This window comes from Lynx canadensis, chromosome A1 (genome assembly GCF_007474595.2).
Source record: "Lynx canadensis isolate LIC74 chromosome A1, mLynCan4.pri.v2, whole genome shotgun sequence".
NCBI classification, from domain to species: Eukaryota; Metazoa; Chordata; class Mammalia; order Carnivora; family Felidae; genus Lynx; species Lynx canadensis.
The window spans coordinates 31,948,316-31,968,898 of record NC_044303.2 but is presented as its reverse complement, the minus strand read 5'-3'; positions in this window follow the sequence as shown (position 1 = coordinate 31,968,898).

Genomic DNA, 20,583 nt, shown 5'->3' with positions numbered 1-20,583 from the left:
GGGAGACACAGAATCTGAAGCAAGCTCCAGGCTCTGAGCTGTCAACACAGAACCCAATGTGGGGCTTGAATTCACAGACTGTGAGATCTTGATCTGAGCTGAAGTTGGACGCTTAACCAACTGAGCCACCCAGGCACCCCTTAACACATTTAACAAGACTGAAATCACTTCAAGTATCTTTTCCAACATGGAAACTGAACATACTCCTAAACAACTACTGGGCCAAATAAGAAATCAAGTTGGAAGTCAGAAAAAAAACTTGAGACAAATGAAAATGAAAACACAACATACTAAAACTTACGGGATGTGGCAAAAGCAGTACAAGAAGGAAAAAAAAATTAAAAATTGATGAGGTAATTGTCATTTTTTTGAAAAAAACAGACAAATTTTAGCTAGACTAAGGAAAAAGAGAGAAACTAAAATTAAAAAAAATCATAAATGAAAGAGGAGACATTGCAACTGATCCATAGAAATAAAAAGAATATAAAGGACTCTTATAAACAAATATACCAACAAATGGGACAACTTAGAAGTGGATAAATTCATAGAAGCATACAACCTCTCAATTCAGAGTCAAAAAGAAATTGAAAGCCCGAACAGAGCAATAACAAATAGGGAGACTGATCAGTAATCAAAAAACAAAAAACAAAAAACAAAAAAACAAACAAACAAAAAAAAACAAAACCCAACAAAGAAAAGCTTACTACTACATTGCTTCATGGTCAAATTCTACTGACCAAAAAAAAAAAAAAAAAAAAAAAAAAAAAAAAATTAATACAAACTTTTAAACTCTCCTCACAAATATAAGAGGGAATACTTCCAACTCATCTATGAAGTCAGCATCACCCTAATACCAAGGCCTAACAAAGTGACCACAACAAAAGAAAATATAAGACTACACTCTGTTATCAGTGATGAACATATATACAAAAATTCTCAACAAAATACTAGCAAACAGAATCCAAAATCACATTAAAAGAGTCATATACCATGACTAAGTAGGTTAATCCCTAGGTATAAGTGTGATAAATCAATGTGATACACATGAAGGATAAAAATCATGTAATTACCTCAACAAATGCAAAAAAAAAATCGACAAAGTTCCATTTACCCTTTCATGATAAAAATGCTCAATAAATTAGCTATATTTGGAACTCATCTCATATAATAAAGTGAAAAACCCACCGCTAACATCACACTCAATAGTGAAAACCAAAAAATTTCCTCTAAGTTCCAGAACAAGACAGGATGCCCAGTTTTGCCTGTCCTATTCAGTATAGCACTAGAAGTCTCAGCCACATTAATTAAGCAAAAAAATAAATCAAAGGCATTCAAATTAAAAAAGAGGTAAAACTATTATCCTCTTGCAGATGACATGATCTTATATGTAGAAAATACTAAAGACTACACACACACGTACATACACATATACACACAGAGAACTAATGTATGAATTCAGTGAGGTTAAAAGATATAAAATCAACATAGAAAATAAGTTACATTTCTATACTCCAACAATGACCTATCCATAAAGAAATAAAGAAACAATTTCCACTCACAATAGCATCAAAAAGACTAAGATGCTTAGGAATTAACTAAACCAAGGAGGTGGAATCCTATACATTTAAAAGCACACATACTTACCAAAGATTTTCAGAGAGACTGAAATAAATGGAAAGATGTTCATAGATTGGAAGAATTAATATTGTTAAAATGTCCATACTCTCCAAAGCAAACTACAAGTTCAATACAACCTTTATCAAAATTCCACTGGTATTTTTTTATAGAAATAGAAAAAAATAATTCTAAAATTAATTTGGAACCATAAACACAAACAAACAAACAAACACATCTGACTAGCCAAAGCGATTTTGAGCAAGAAAAAAGCTGGAGCTATCAGAATCCCTGACTTCAAAACATACTGCAACGAGGGGCACCTGGGTGGCTCAGTCGGTTAAGTGTCCAACTCTTGATTTCTGCTCAGGTCATGATTTCATGCTTCAAAGCCTCAAGCTGTGCATTGGGCTCTTGGCTGTGCAGACAGCACGGAACTCACTTGGGACTCTCTCCCTCTCTCTCTTTGTTCCTCCTCTGCTCTCTCTCTCTCTCAAAAATAAAATAATAAATTGAAGAAAACATACTGCAAAGATACAGTAATCGAAATCGCCTGGTATTGGCATAAAATCAGATCTATAGATCAATGGAACAGAATAGAGAGCCCATAAATAACTCACACATTTGTTAACTGATCTTCAACAAGGGTGCCTAGATTACACAATGGGGGAAAGACAGGTTCTTTAATAAGTGGTACTAGGAAAAATAGATATTTACATGCAAAATAATGAAATTGGTTACTTATCTCCCAACATATACAAAAATCAACTCAATTTGGATCAAAGATTTAAATGTAAAATCTGAAACAAAAAATTCTTAGAATAAAACAGGGGAGAAGCTTCTAGATATTGGAGAGGGCAATGATTTCTTGGATGTGACGCCCATAGCACAGTTTACAAAAGAAAAATTGACAAATGAGATCACATAAAACTAAAGCTTTTACATGACAAAAGAATAATCAACAGAGTGAAAGGCAGCATGTGAGCCAGCAGGAAACATTTGGAGACCATAAATCTGATAAAGGTTAATGTCCAAACTATGTAAGCATCTCAAACAACTCAATAGCAAGAAATAAATAACCTAATTTAAAATGAGCAAAGGACCTGAATAGACATTTTTCTAAAGAAGACATACAAATGGACAAAAGGTACATGAAAAAGTGCTCAACATCAATAATCGTAAAGGGAATGCAAATCAACACCACAATTAGATGTCATCTCACCCCTGTTAGGAAGGCTAATTTCAAAACAATAAAAATAAAAAAGAATAAATATTGGCAAAAGTATGGAGAAAAACCCTGTATACTATTGACAAGAATGTGAATTACTATAGCCAGTATGAAAAACAGTATTGAGGTTTCTCAAAAAATTATAATTAAAATTACTATGATCCAGCAATCCCACTTATAGGTATATATTCAAAGGAAAAAATCTATATCTCAAACATATATCTGTACTTCCACGTTCACTATAACAATATTCACTGTAGTCAACATATACAAACAATCCAGATAGTAATTGACGAATAAATGGGTAAAGAGCATCTGGTATATATAAATAATGGGATAGTATATAGACTTTAAGAAGGAGGAAATCCTGTTAATTGAGACAACATGAATGAACCTTGAGGAAATTACACTAAGTGAAATAAATCACACACAGGAGGACAAATACTGCATGATCTCACTTACACGTGTACTCGAAAATAGTCAAACATAGAAAAGCAGAGAACAGACTGGTGGTTGTCAGGGATGAGGGGCAATGGGATAATGGAAAGTTTTGGTCAAATAGCAAAAAGTTTCAGTTATGCACAATTTCTGGAGATCTGCTGTACAGCATAAGACCTATAATTAACAATCCTTATTGCATACTTAAAAATTTGCTAAGAGGGTAAATCTTACATTAAGTGTTCTTACCACAAATGAAAACAAAACAATATGAAAAACAACAAAAAAGGGACAGGATAAAAATTTTTGAGATAATGGGCAAATTTATATTGTATATAGTTTCATAGTATATACTTATATCCAAATACATCAAGTTGTATACATAAATACTTATAATTTTGTTATATCAATCATACCTCAATACAGAGGATTAAAAAACTTTTCCTTATTAACAATACTATCTAAAGATTATAGGTAATCCATAGACTAGCATAAATTATTTTGTAATATATATATTATAACATAAATGAAAATCAACACTTATCTAGAATGTGTATTTAAAATTTTTACAACTCAATAGTAAAAATTATCAAATGGGCAAAATATTTGTACTGATTTCCACTTGGAAGGTATGCAGAAATTCAGCAACCCACACAAAAAGTGTTTAGCATTACTCTAATCACCAGGAGAATGAAAGTTAATCCTCTGTGAGGTACCACTAATCTTCTACTAGAATGGCTATAATTTAAAAGATTGACTGCAGCAAGAATGGTGAGGTTATGAAATACCAATGATCTAAAACACTGCTAATAAGAAGGTAAAGTGGCATATTGGAAAAGTTAGTTACTTTAAAGTTGAACAAATAGTGACCAAATGACCAAGTAGTTTCATTCACAGAGATGCTTCATTGTCCATGTGGACAATGGCTAGCACTAGAATGAATATAACAACTGTATTTGTAAGAGTCTCACACTGGAAACAACCAAAAGCAATCAACAGAAGATTTGGTAGTGCAATCATAGTATAGTCATACTCAGCAATAAAATAAACAACTAATCTACTAATATATGTAACAAGTTCGATAAATCACACAGTAAAAAAAAAAAAAAAAATAGACATAAAAGAGTACCTGCAGTATGTTTCTTCGAGGTAATGGAGACATCTAGCTCTCGGACATTGTGGTAGTTCAAAGGGTTCATTTTACTACATTTCACAACTTTCATATGTGTATCTCACACTTTTTAATGAATCACATACATATATACACCAGAAAATAGGGCATGAGAAGAAAATTGGATGAAACAATTGCTGGATCCGTAATTTGAAGCTTCGTTTTAAATTTGAAGCTTCCTTTTAATGACCTGTTTACCACAGCAAAGAGCCACTCTGTTACCACAGTAGTATAAAATAAACACAGAGAGAAAATGAGTAAATAATTTCAAATTACATATTATAGAGAGGAGTGACATTTTTGCCCAGATGCAGCAATATTCTGAAGACTGAAAAGTCACTTCTCAACACCACAGCTAACAAGTTTCTTTCTTGGGACAGCACATTAGTTTCTAAATGACATGGTTTTACATATTCAAATTTTTAATATTCTTTCATTAGCCTACATTTTGTTTCCAGTGCCTCAGTTTTGTTTTTAACCGTAAAAAACATTCGTATTTGATTTTACATTCATCATTCATTACCATTCTGCTTTGCGGAGCAGCTCATAATGGTAGTGAAAGAAGGGGACTTTTACTCTATAACTTGCCTAAATAAACTGGTAAAGACCCATGAAGTTACTGGCTAATATATGTTACTGAAAATACTAGAGCAATGGCAAGTTGTTGTGACCTGGAAACAAACCTGGAATTAATCTACTAATATCAATATTTTATATTGATGCTTTTATGTAATCATTGTAAATCTATGTGTTAAGACTCCATCAAGCCCATTTTGCACTCTGAAGAAACAGAAATGAAGACATTTTAAATAACTTGCCCCAGGTCACAGTTTTACTTAGTGACAGATCTGGGACTCAATCTGTCCCAAACCAAACAATATTCCTGTGCTCTACCAATATCCTCATTGCCCCCAAATTCTGTGTGACAGTAAAGAATTTTAGGGCACCTGGGTGACTCAGTCGGTTGAGCAATCAACTCTTGAGTTTTGCTCAGGTCATGATCTCATGGTGGTGGGAATGAACTCTATGTTGGGCTCTGCCCTGGGCTTCGGGCCAGGTTGGGATTCCCTCTCCCTCTCCTGTGCCCCTCCTCCACTTGTGTGTGCAAATGCAAGTGTGAACACTGTCATTAAAAACATAAAAAATTAAATAAAAAGCAAAGAAAAAAATAATTTTGACAGGTGTTCAGTGACAGAGAGCTAGTCTGTCCTAAGTACCTGGGAGACTGTTGCCACTGTCCACATATCAGCTTGAGTCTCACTTCTGACCTAGACAAGTTCTATTACACAAATACACATGGATAATGAGTTGAGTTGTAACATATTAACTATGTCTTTAAATTGTGGAATTTTCTTTCTTTCTTTTCTTAATGTTTATTTTTGAGAGACAGAGAGAGACAGAAAGAGAGAGAGAGACAGAGTGCAAGCAAGGGAGGGGCCAAGAGAGGGAGACACAGAATCTGAGGCAGGCTCCAGGCTCTGAGCTGTCAGCATAGGGCCTGAAGCGGGGCTGGAACTCACAAACCTTGAGATCATGACCTGAGCCGAAGTTAGCCTTTTAGCTGACTGAGCTACCCAGGTGCCCCGGAATTTTCTTTTCCTTTTAAGATTTTCATAAATTTTTGCTTTCCTAAATTTAATAGTTGTAAAGAATTAAATTTATTAATTAAATTAATACATGAAGGAACCACAGTACTCAGAGGAATAGTGTTTTTTACTAGTTAGAATATGACTACAACAGATGGAACTGATGGTTGAAACCTGCAAATAGAGTGGCAATCATTTTGCTTTGTAAGATCCCTTTCTAGACCAGTTTTCCTTACATTATTAAAAAAAATACTTACTTGAAGTAGTGCTGTATAAATTTCAGATCTAGACAGATCCCATAATGATTCTGATTTGACATCAAAGTATCAGAGAGCTTTGTCATTTCAAGTCATCATCATATCAGAAACAGTCTACCACCAGCATGACTGTGCTAAGTGACAAATGACAAAACCTCCTGCTTAGGTGATGACGTGGAAAATATGTAGTTAATAATTTGAGAAACATTTATTAGGACTTCCTGTCTGTCAGGTACTGCTTTAATGCAGAAGAATTTTGTCTAGTTTGCTACTTAAAATTGTCAATAGACAAATTTGTTGTTGTTCAAGACTAAAAATATTTTAAATAATTAAAAACATCTATAAAAACAGATGAATAATATTTTGCTAAATAAACTTAATAGCAAGATGTCTAAAATACTCCAAGTATAAATAACAGGGGAAAAGAGGGGGCCTGGGTGACTCAGTCTGTTAAGTGCCCAACTCTTGGTTTCCGATCAGGTCATGATCTCACGGTTCGTGGGTTTGAGTCCCACATCAGGTGCTCTGCTGACAGTGCAGAGCCTGCTAGGGATTCTCTGTCTCTCCCCCTCCCTCCACCCTTCCTCCTAGCTCTATCTCTCTCTTAAAAATAAACATAATTTTTTTTTAAATAACAGGGAAAAAGAAAAAAATTAGAAACATTGAAATGGTCAGACTAAGCAAGAAAAGTGGGAAAATATCAGAGATCAGTGACTGTACCATAAGGAAAATGGAGGGGCACCTGGGTGGCTCAGTCGGTTAAGCGTCCCACTTTGACTCAGGTCACAATCTTACAGTTTATGAGTTGGAGCCCCGTGGTGGGGTTCTGTGCTGACAGCTCAGAGCCTGGGGCCTGCTTCAGATTCTGTGTCTCCCTCTCTCTCTCTGCCGCTCCTCTCCCAACAATAAATAAACATTGAAAAAAAAAGTGGAATAAAGTACCAAGAGTAGACAATAAAAAAGTACACTAGTTGCATTCTACTCCTGCTTATTCATTCACTATTTATCTTTTTTTTTTATTTTTTTAAAATTTTTTTTTCAACGTTTTTTATTTATTTTTGGGACAGAGAGAGACAGAGCATGAACGGGGGAGGGGCAGAGAGAGACGGAGACACAGAATCGGAAACAGGCTCCAGGCTCTGAGCCATCAGCCCAGAGCCCGACGCGGGCTCGAACTCACGGACCGTGAGATCGTGACCTGGCTGAAGTCGGACGCGTAACCGACTGCGCCACCCAGGCGCCCCTATTTCTTATCTTAATGTGTGACAACTGCCATCACATTTATATGCCCTTATTCATGATCACATTTTAAAATATAGGTGTACAGACACTTTGCAATTAATAATATCGTATATTGGGGCGCCTAGATGGCTCAGTCGGTTAAGCATCACACTTTGGCTCAGGTCATGATCTCATGGTTCGTGAAATGGACCCCCGAGTCGGGCTCTGTGCTGACAGCTCAGAGCCTGGGGCCTGCTTCGGATTCTGTGTCTCCCTCTCTCTCCCTCTGCCCCTTCCCCGCTCTCATTCTGTCTCTCTCTAAGATAAATAAATATTAAAAAAATAATAAAAATAAAAATAAATAATATCACATATTTATCTAGTTCTTACTAGGCATTGTTATAACCACTTCATAAGCATTAATATTTTTCTACTTAATAATCCTAAGAATATGTTTTTAAAGTTCAGGGTAAATGTGTGTGTGTGTGTGTGTGTGTGTGTGTGTGTGTGTGTGTAACAAATATGTACTTATATTCAGAGTAAAAAATATGCTCATATATAGTCTATAGCCAAATATGGAAATAACCTTTTTTGGTCAACATAGGAATGGGTAAGAAAATGTGATAGATACATTTATATGTATCATATATAAATATAAATATAAATATATATATATATATATATATATATATATATATATATATATCAAGAACTTTTAAGGCTGAATAATATTCTTTTGAGTATTGAAACAAAATGGAGAGCACTGGAGGCCATTACTCGCTGGGTAAAATAAACCAGATACAGAGAGACAAATACTGCATGATCTCACTTGTATGTATAATCTAAAAGAGTCCATCTCTTAGAAGCAGTGAGTAGAATGGTGGTTACCAGGGACTGGGGTGGGAGAAATGGGAAATGTTGGTCAAAGGGTACAAAGTTTCATATATGCAAAATAAAGAAGTTTGAGACATCTAATATATAGATTGGTGACTATAATTAAAATACTGTATGTGTATACACACACACACACTATGTATATATATATATATATATATATATATATATATATGTATATATATACACACACACACACAAAATCTCACATCATACAACTTAAATACATACAATTTTTATCAATTATGCCTCAATAAAGCTGGGGGAAAAGACAATCTCATTAAATAAAGTAAACTTGTAATTATAACCTTTCAACAAATAAAACATCTGACCAAAGTGGTTTTTCCTGGGAAAATTCTAACAAATATTTAAGAAAGAAAAAATAACAAAACAATATCACTTCTTTCTGAAAAAGAAGAGCAGGGAACACTTCCCAACTCATTGTATGAGTTTAGCATTATTTGAATATCCAAATGAGTAAAGACATTTCAAAAGAGATAAATTACAAACCAATAATTCTCATGAGTCAGAATACCCAATCATTAGCCAAATATTAGAAAAATATATTCAGTAATACACAGACATGAAACTATACCATGACCAGTGGGGTTTATCCCAGGACTGTATGACTGGTTCAACAATCAAAAAGCAATCAATATAACCTATCATACCAACAGCCTAAAGAAAAAGCACATGATCATTTCAATAAATGCAGAAAAAGCAGTTGACAAATTCAACATTCATTCATGGTATATCTACATATTTGACACACATTCAATAAATGTGTGTTGGATGGATAAATTAAATTGCTCATTAAAACCATAACAATGAGAGGAAAAAGCAAAAAAAAAAAAAAAACCTCAAAAACCAAAACCATTTTGCTTTTTTTATATGATAGCTGTACAAAGAGACAAAAAATAAAGCCATGATATTGATTTCAGAATTATGACAAAGCATAAAAAAAAGCCACGGAAGCTAAAGGTGAGAAACATTTTTCTAGAAAATGTTGACTAAGAGTAATGACTTGCTGATATCTTTAATTATGAGAACTGATGAAAATATACTTGAGAATTAGGAAACCCATGGTGATCCTCCTAACACAATTTCGATAGAACCTAAAATACAAAATACTGAATCAATAGTAAGAGACAAGTTATAGGACACCAGTTAAAGAGTTTTGATATAAGAAAAAAAAGAAAAGAAATAATATGTTAAATAATCTTAGAGTTGATGAAGCATTTTATTGTTTTCATCGTTTTCATTCCAAAATAAAGGTGTCTATGAGTACTTGAAAAAGAATCAACAGCTAATTTGAAGACTGCAAGTAATGGAAGACTCTTGAAGAATATGGGCAAGTATGAATGATAGCAAAAGAAGAATAAGACATTTGGATAAGGAAGAGTGTTACCTTATCTTATGAGAGAGAGAGAGAGAGAGAGAGAGAGAGAGAGAGAGGGTAGAAAGGATCTGCAGAAACAAACCTATTGGGAGGCAATAGGAAAATAAACGTTGATAAGTTTAAAAATATTTTACACTTTCCAAATATGTTAGGAAAAAATCATATGATTAAAATGATTTTTAAGAGCAGTGAGGTTTCATTTGAAAGGACCATGAGCGGGCGCCTGGGTGGCGCAGTCGGTTAAGCGTCCGACTTCAGCCAGGTCACGATCTCGCGGTCCGTGAGTTCGAGCCCCGCGTCAGGCTCTGGGCTGATGGCTCAGAGCCTGGAGCCTGTTTCCGATTCTGTGTCTCCGTCTCTCTCTGCCCCTCCCCCGTTCATGCTCTGTCTCTCTCTGTCCCAAAAATAAATAAAAAAAAAAAAACAAACAAAAAAAAAAACAAAAAACGTTGAAAGGACCATGAGCTTGTCTGGAGTAGACCACCTCAGGAAATTCTATAAAATTTTACCACAATGGCTCATAGATCAAAAAATAACATGGAAAAGATTGAACATCTGATCTAATGTGTTTGTTTTAGTAAAGAAAGACTTAAAAAGTAGATATTTGTATAGTACCTTGTGTTCTATAGAAAGCCATTTAGAAAAAAAAAAATTATCCATTCATCGTGGCAATGAGAAAGAATGAGATACGGCCTTTTGTAGCAACATGGATGGAACTGGAGAGTGTTATGCTAAGTGAAATAATTAATACAGAGAAAGACAGATACCATATGTTTTCACTCTTATGTGGATCCTGAGAAACTTAACAGAAGACCATGGGGGAGGGGAAGGAAAAAAAGTTAGAGAGGTGGGGAGCCAAACCATAAGAGACTCTTAAAAACTGACAACAAACTGAGGGTTGATAGGGAGTGGGAGGAAGGGGCGGGTGGGTGATGGGTACTGAGGAGGGCACCCGTTGGGATGAGCACTGGGTGTTGTATGGAAACCAATTTGACAATAAACTTCATATTAAAAAAAAAGAAAAAAAAAGAAATATCTTAAAGCTAGTCCTTCAAAAAGGAAAAATGATTAATTGTGTAAGCATTAGTTTTAATACTGAAACAAAGCAGTGTGTGTTTTGAATGATACATTTGTTAGGGAGAGAGAAACTTCACTATCTAACCCATTATCCTTCTTGTCTGTATAGCTATTCAATGATGAATTAAATAAAATTGATGTTATAGTGAATTAATTTTTGTAGGGCAATTGTCTGTAATAAAATTTATGTGAAGTGAATTCAGTGGAATCAATGGTCTATTTTATAAAACAACAGTATATTTACTAATCTTAAAGTAAACTAAGTTCTTTTGCAATAAAGGTACACAAGGAAAAATTATAGTTTATATATACGAATGCAGAAAACTGCATTCGTAACTGAAGAAATGATGTATAAAATAACCGTTTTTGTGTGCTATATATACTCAGAAAGCATTTGTTTTTATTCAGTTTAAAATGAGAAAGAAAGCTCTTGTCTTACCTACTCGGTTTAAACTTATCCTTTGCCTGATTATAATGGTGATGGATTATTTAATGCCATCCTCACAACTCTGGCACATTCTAACCTTAGCTTAGCAACATTTGTAATGAGGGATAATTAAGATAATATTGGACTGTGCCTCTAACACGACAACCCACATCTTTAAGTTATCTTACTTAATCAATGCACCAGCAAGGGAACAGAGTCTGTATAATGTCACCTAACAGATTCAGAAATGTTCATGCAGTTGTGATAAATCATCCTTCTCTTTCTAAAACATTACCTTGTTAGCTAGCGGCTAGAATGATTCCAATGTTAATGTCTTACACTCAATTCTGTAGCCTTTCTTGGGGAATTCATTTCATTGACTTCAGTTATGATTGAGCAAAGGTGTATTGATTCAGACCCCAAACGCTTAAGGTAATAACTTTCACAGACCTTATAACTAATTTCATTGTCCCAATTCATTACAAAACACCACTCAACCTTTGTAATAAAGACTTATTCATACAATACAATGGACATCGTTTTCATGCTGGCCGCGATTCAAAAGAATAGATGAGGACCAATGTGGTTTTACATATATCCTTACATGGTGTAAATTCTGCATCAAATCAATATTATACACTTATGGAGACTTTGGCAATCCATCTCAACTATTGACAGTCCAGATCTTAGATCAGTAAGAAACAGATTTCAGTCTGTTTTTATTTAGAAGAGCTATATACGGATTAAACAACCACAACCAGAAACATTTAGATATAAATCTAAAAATGGTATAACATTCAAAAAAATCTAAAGGAATTTATTCTTCAAGGCCTTTTATATAATACAAAATAAAACATAAATAACAGCAAGAAATAACTTTACTCCAAATTTTACCTCATTTTGGGTCTCAGCCATCTGGACTAATTTAATGTTTGAAATGGTCCCATTTCAGCAATAAGAATGCTGCTGGGAAAAGAAATCCCAATTTTATTATTAATATCAGCATCAAATAACTTTTTAAAACTTTCTTATTATACTAAAGAAAGAAGTAAACCCCAAACTTCAGTGGCTTAACACATCACAGGTATATTTCTTGCTTTTGCTACCTGTCCACAGAGGCCTGCCTAGTAGCCTACCTCTAATTTTGCTTCCCTAAGTAAACAATACAGATTACTTAAAATAATTTGAAACAATTGTACATGAGACTTTTTTTTCAACCTTCCCAATGAACTTTCCATCATCTTAAAAACTTTCCCTTGTTTTCTTCTTCCAGGCTATAACCATTCCCTTAGAATACATGCAGGTTGTGAATAAAATGAAATGGACCTATTTACCACTCATCTGCCATTAATTTCCTGCCACTGGAGAGTGGCCATTTATAAAGCTACAATTTTCTAAATAATCAGCACTATTCTTCCTGGAGTTGCCAAAAGCAGCCTTTGAATTCAAAGACCATCTAGCAAAATCTTGCTTAGCTGTGAAAATAAGCCTGAGGATGCTCCACCAAGCATATAGCCAACTAGCTAAATCATTTACTATAATCCACAACAAAGAAGCTTTTAAATAGAAAAGCAACTGAGTTGGAAACTTTTCCTTATGAGCAATAGTAGCAGCAAGGCAAGGGCAAATAAATGAAAGAAGTATGCACACTAGTTCATAGAACCAAAGCAGTGAGGACATTGTGATGGGTTACAATGTGCCAGCAGTGCTCAGTTTTAAAGGAGGTATATTGGAATATTGCCTGAAAATACTATTATTATCCAAAAGCTACTTGTGTACTACTTCAGTAGCAATAAAAATTATTGATATCATTGAAAATGACAGCACAAATAGTAACTTATGCACTGAAATGCCTAAACATGAAGCTTTCTCACTTGAGCAAGCTTGCCATAAAATTGATACAAAACTGATTTTTCATAGTTGGCAGATTATTTTAAAGAAAGAAAAGTACATTTCCATTTTCAATAAATTTTGCATATAAAAACCATGATACACCCAGCAAGTACAAATTATAACTACTATGTGGTTGGTAAAATAAACCTTATTGTAATACATACATACATACATACATACATACATAAGTTTTTAGTCACTTTTGCTACCCTGACAGTATTATTTGTGAATAAAAAACAAACTACGACAAGCCTTAGTATTCAGAATGAGACAAAAGATTATTAAAAGTGACACATTCACATATAAAACAGTGACTAAGATTTGGAATCAGAAAGATTACATTTGAAATCACAGGTTTTCTACTAACTAGGGGGCTATTTCATGTAACTTATTCCCACTTTCTGAGTTTCAGAGTCTTTATCTGATAATGGGGTATTAATATCTTGTTCATTATGTGCGAATATTTAGTAAAATACTGTAAGTATAAAGCCGGTACATTGCTTGATGAAAAGTCAGTGATATTTATAATAGAATAGTATGACAGAATGGCCGCTCAACTGGGAGTCAATAAATGTTGGTTTATTGCAGATAGACATTAACTCAATGTTTTGGCTTTTTCACTTATCTCCAAATCTTTCATTTTCCTTATATATAAACTATGAGAGAAGAGAGAAGGTGTATCAGATATTCTTTCTTTCTTTCTTTCGCCTCTTTTAGTAAGCACTTCTTACTAGACTAAGTACAGGGCACAAGGAATACAAAGATGAATAAGACAAAGTCTCCCTCTCCAGACATTGACTCTCTAGTGGAGAGTCAGAGAAGTAAATGGAACAAGTACTATGCAGCAAGGTAACCTTTTTCACAGAGTGTTGCTGGTACACAAAGAAGAGATTACCTAAAACCACCAGGAAAAGTCAGAGTTTGCTTAATCTGTGAAGGCTATGTGTACTGATCTTGAGGATAATTTTTAATGTAGTTTAAGGAGAGGAAAGATGAATTACTTTTGATAAGAAAGAACAAATACGAAGTCAGGGTTGAATGAATGACTCTGTTGAATTAGCAGGGCAATAATGAGCTCAATGCCACAATTGCTGATGTGAGCAAGTCCAATCTTGTCAGAGGCCTTATCTAAGGAGGCAATGTGGGAGGCTCTGTCACAATTTCTGGAAATGAGCTTCAAGTCGAAGTTTGGATAACTAAATAAAATGGTTCAATACGTAATAAAATCACAGCTTAGACTTGGGGGAGCAAAGAGGAAGAGATTTGAGTGGGTGACAGTGTTCTCCACCTTGCCAATCTTTTGGGAGGATTCTGGGGTTTTTATCAAATATTGAGTCAACATTTGTTAAATGTTTGGAAGAGAAACTACTCAGGAATACAGGCACAAAGCAAAGAGGCTAAACTTATCTACCTTACCATCCACTAGGCAGACAAGCAACATTATATCTCTGGGTCACAGTGCCTACCTGGAAGTGGGGAAATAAGAAACAGAGGTTCATCCTGTAAGTGCTGACATGGTTAATTGGGAACTGGGGCAAGAATGTGAACACCAAGGAAAATTATAAAGTCACAGCTCTGTTTTTTGAAATTCTTAACTCTAGAATTACCTTTAGACCACTAACTTTTATCTCTTCCTCAAATAGACAAGCATGAACTAAAATCATATACTTTATCTCAAAAATAATATATTTAAGAGGTAGGTGAAGTATTTGTATTACTGGGCTTCTCATTCTGTTAAGAATTTATAACGTTTGACTTTATAAATCTGTTCTGAATAAGCTCTTGTTTAAAGTCCAGCTTGTCACTATTTCCTTATTTGCTTTGCCAGCTACAAATGAAAATCAAGGCAGAGATTCTCCTCAGAGTCTGAGATCCCAATTACCATTCATTCTCTCATCCAAAGTGAACATGATTGTGATTCTCAGCAATCTTAGTAATTATCATGCAAGAGGGAAGGTGAATTATTCTGAGATGATCTTTAGAAAGGATGAAAATTTGTAATACATTTGCCTTATGACAGTCTGAGAATTTTAAAACATCAGAATTATTATTGTTTGAACCTCAGAGAAAGGAAGGTTGTGATTCTGAAACGCAAGAAATAGTCTCTTTAAAACATGCAATAGTGCAGCATCATGCTGACTAAATAATTCATTGGAAAACTATAAAATCCCACATTTTAAATACCACATGTCATATGAGAGCACAGGCAGTAATTTCTCTGACATTGGCCATTGCAACATTTTTCTAGATATGTCTCCTGAGGCAAGGGAAATAAAAGCAAAAATAAACTACTGGGACTACATCAAAATAAAAACGCTTCTGTACAGCAAAGGAAACAATCAACAAAACTAAAAGGTAACCTACAAAATGGAAGAAAATATTTGTAAATGACATAGTTGATAAAGGGTTAGTACCCAAAATATATAAAGAACATATACAACTCACACCGCCCATCACCCTCCCAAAACAATTAAAAATGGGCAGAAGACATGAATAGATATGTCTACAAAGAAGACATACAGATGGTCAACAGACACATGAAATGATGCTCAACATCAGTAATCACCAGGGAAATGAAAATCAAACCACAATGAGATACTACCTCACACCTGTCAGAATGGCTAAAATCAAAAACATAGGAAACAATGGGAATGTGGAGAAAAAGAAACCCTCTTGCACTGTTGGTGGGAATGCAAATTAGTGCAGCCACTGTGGAAAACAGTATGGAGCTTCCTCAAAAAATTAAAAATGGAATAACCATATTATCCAGTAGTTCCACTACGGGGTATTTACCTAAAGAATACTGAAACCCTAATTCAAAAAATATATATATGCACCCATATGTTTACTGTAGCATTGTTTATAATAGCCGAGATATGGAAACAACCCACGTGCCCACTGATTGATGGGTGGATAAAGAAGAAGTGATGTATATATATATATATATATATATATATATATATATATATATACAATGGAATATTACTCAGCCATAGAACATGAAATCTTTCCCTATGCAAAGGCATGGGTGGAGATAGAGAATATGATGCTAAGTGAAATAAGTCAGTCAGAGAAAGAAAAATATGATTTCACTCATATGTGGAATTTAAGAAACAAAACAAATGAGCAAAGGAAAAAGAAAAGAGGGAGAGGGAGAGGGAGAGAGGGAGAAACCAAGAAACAGACTCTTAAATATAAAGAACAAACCGATGGTTACTAGAGGGAAGGTGGGTGGGAGAATGAGTGAAATAGATAATGGGGATTAAGGAATACACTGGAATTAAAATAAAATAAAATTTAAAATAAAGAAAGAAACTGGGGTGCCTGGGTGGCTCAGTCGGTTAAGTGTCCAACTTCGGCCCAGGTCATGATCTTGCGGTTTGTGAGTTTGAGCCCTGCATCAGGCTCTGTGCTGACAGCTCGGAGCCTGGAGCCTGCTTCGAATTCTGTCTCTCTCTCTCTCTCTCTCTCTCTCTGTCCCTCCCCTGCTCATGCTCTGTCTCTCTCTGTCTCTCAAAAATAAATAAATGTTAAAAAATTAAAATGAAAGAAAGAAAGAAAGAAAGAAAGAAAGAAAGAAAGAAAATAAAAACAGCTTTAAAAACAGATACATTTCAAATTCCCTCCTATAGAGTCAATAGACACAGGTGGAGAATATATCTTTGGGGAGGAAGAATTGTTATTTGCAAAGCCTAAGAATATTAATTTAGGTTAGGAATACTTTTACTGAATCTTCAGATGCTAATACACAGGAAAAAGGTGGGGTGAAAGCAAGACAGAGACTATAAAAATAAATTTTCAGAAAGGAAACTACAAAGAACAGTTACTATAGTCCAGTGTATATATTTTTATAACTTAAAGATGGAGGCAATTAATGAATTATGTATTTCTATTTTTCAATTAAGTAACAAGAGGTCATGGAGCTTTTGTTTAAATGTGAGCATACGTGTATGTGATGAGAGTCTGAACTGGGGAAATGAAACCCTAGGTTTTTAACCACAGTTCTGTGTTACCTAGGGCTTTCCAACTAGCAGTTTATTCCATCTCATTCAACAATTTGGGAACATTGAACTATCCCATCTTTAACAAATGACAATTAAAATGAAATAAGTAAATTATTTGTCTACAGAACAAAGATTTTAGTCTTCTTCTATAAAAAAAATTGGTTTCCCAATGGTAGAAAAGAAATGTTAAGAGTTGCTTGTGAGTCCACTTTAGGATTAAAAGTAAACAGCCCAGAAAGATTTCAGCCATTGTCATGTATTTGGGACTGAGTAACATGAAGGGACTCTTTAGTTCTCCAAAACAATGACCTGTTTCCTGAGTTCCTTATGTGTCTACGCATCCTGAATGACTGACTTACACAACGAAAGATTTCTTTTTGTTTCTTTTATGGATTTAACCAGGGTTGTGACTTTTTATTTTCCATTTCTAGGACATTGTTAACTAAGTCCAGATACCCAGGCTGGCCTAACGAATTTCCCAAGGGAGAAATGTAGAAGTAGCAGCAATCCTAGAGAGTATCTAGTCCCACCTCTCATTTATGGGAGCAAACTTCTGGCTGCAACACACAACAAATGTAAAGCAAATAAGTAAATATATACAGAAAGGAAACAGCCACACCAAGCAAAGCATAGCCTCTTGCCCCCAATTTCATGGGAAAAAGCTCCCCCTGATTTCGTTTGGTAGCTTGGTTGTAATGCCATGGTGCTGCTGCACATGGATAGCTGCTGCCTGTAAATTGCTCTCTGCCTCCTGACTGTGGATGCCACGGAAAGATGGTGCATCCTAGCTGATATTTGCTGTTTTAGATTTTTGCTCAACTGCGTATCACCGTGATGGAGCCCTTTCACTATGGGGAAAGATATATTTTCAATGTATCCTTTGTGCTTTTTAACTGCATTCCCAGCACATAATATAATATATTATACACAGATATCATGTATTTTAAAAGAAATGCATTGATACCCACTATTAAGAGTTTTCAAACTGCACATCTCGATATTATCCATCAGTTAAAATCATTTGGCAAACTAGTCAATCTGGTTTACTGATCAGGGGGAGGTGGCAAGTTGTCTGGGTGAATTAGTGATAAAATCTGAGGAACTTTAAAGATAGATTTGCAAAATGGCATCGAAAGGGTTTGAGATAGATTTTTCCTAAATTCACCATCAGACCACCATTGCAATTACCAATGACTTGCAAAATGAGGAATCATCACTATGAGGTAGGCAAGAATAATGTTCAGAAATCAGAAGTTGATTACTTCCTTATGAAAAAGTGTGTATAACCCAGTGTCATAGTAAGAGCCAATTGACAATCTCTGTATTTGAAAAGCAGCAGCAAGGCAACAATAAGGCAGTGCCTTTGAACAGAATCTCAGTGAGACTTTTTATCTTGGCACAAAAGAAAAGAATGAATGTGATGTGTGAAATGAGTTAGCTAACGTGCAACTAAATGTTATCTGCCCTTCACAGTATTTAGAGTCGCCAGATTTAGCAAATACAAATACAGGATGTCCGATTAATTTGAATTTCAGATAAGCAGAATTTAGATAATGTTTTTAGTATATGTACTAAATATATGTGGGGCCTACTTATACTAAAAATGTTTTCTCTTTTTCTGAGTTCAAGTTTAGCTGGAAGTTCTGTATTTTATCTGGCAACTCTAAATTACGCAGACAGCCTATCCTGGGAGGTTTCCTCTAAGTTAACAGTTGGCTCAGTATTTCTTAGAAAACCATGTCTGAGATTATTAGTTAGAAAATTCCTAGATTCCATTTTTCAACACACTGTTTTCTCCTCTCTTAGGTGATATCCAGCACTGGGACTGCTTCTAACCTCTACTCCCTTAGCTGCTAGATCTTTGAGGCATTCATGGAAATTCATTGGTAATAAAAAATTTCCCTTTGAACTTTATCCAGAATTAAAAGATTCAGGCAAGGACACACAATAGTCTATGAATCCTGAGTTAGGCATCAGTCTCTAAGGATGAACTCAGGGAAAATAGCAGATATTAACAGAAACTGTAGTTCAAAGGAATAGACCACATTTAATTACTCCAAAAATGTCAACCTATAAAATAGATTTTATTAAAAAATAGATATAGATTCCAAAAGAGCTAAAATGTCTTTCCAGTGAGATTGGAACTGATGTTAAATTTATAACATAGAATAAAATAATCATAAATAGATTCTAAATCCAAAATAGAAGACATGAAGACAACAAAATATTTTTAAAGCAATAAAAGCAGTAAACAGAGCAGTTGCTGCAGAAAAGTAAATTAATGGAATAAAATTGACTTAAAACATTCTCACATTATTCAGAGAAAAAATGTAAAGAATTAAAAACGAAGAGTGGAAATAGAGAAATAGGAAAGACACTGAGACAATTTAATCAATTATTAATGGGAATTCTTCAGGGAGAAAACAAAACAGACAAGAAACAGGACAACTGGAAAGGCACAAATATGTCTTTATGTAAAACGATATCATTATAAAATGAAAAAGCCCAAGCAAATCAACTAATTAAAATACATAATATTTCTGTTCATAATTTTATTATTCTTTATTAAATGTTTGTGGAATATTAATAAATATTTACATATTTAGTTTAAAATAAAATATTTGACATTTAAAAACATGTGAATATGAGTTTATATTTATAATGAATTAATATTTATTTAAATATCTGAGAACTCAAAATGAATTAAAAATCAACTTTCTTTTTTTTATGCTTCCATAAATGATGATGTATTAGTAGAATAGTCAGGAAACCAGATATTATTGTGGTAGGCAGAATTGTAAAATGACCCCCCACCAAGATTTCCTGCCGTAATCCCCAAGACTATGAAACAGATAAGATATTGTGCCCATTATTATGTTGGGTTACATGGCAAAAGGAATATTGCACTTATTATTAAGGTTATAAGTTAGCTGACCTCGAGTTAATTAAATAGGAGATTTTGTAGGTGGGCTTGATCTAATCACATGAGTCCTACAAAGATTTTTTTTTTTTCCTTAACTGGTTGCAGAGGGTAAGTTAGAGAGATACAAAGCAAGAGAAAAAGATGTGTTGTGCCATGACTTGTTTTCAATGTGGAGATAGCCAAGAGTAAAGACAGAAAAGTGCTCTCTAGAAGCTGAGAGCGAGCCTAGGCTAACAGCAAGAAAACAGATACTTTAGTCCTACATCGATAAGGAGTGAATTCTATCCAAAACTGAAATAATTTTTTAAGTGGATTCTTCCATAATGTCCCAGATCAGAACCTAGCCTGACAAACACTTTGATTTCAGTCTTGTGAAACCCTCAACAGACAACTCAGTTGAATCTGCCCAAACTTCTATTCTATTAAACCATGAACTAATAAATGTGTACTG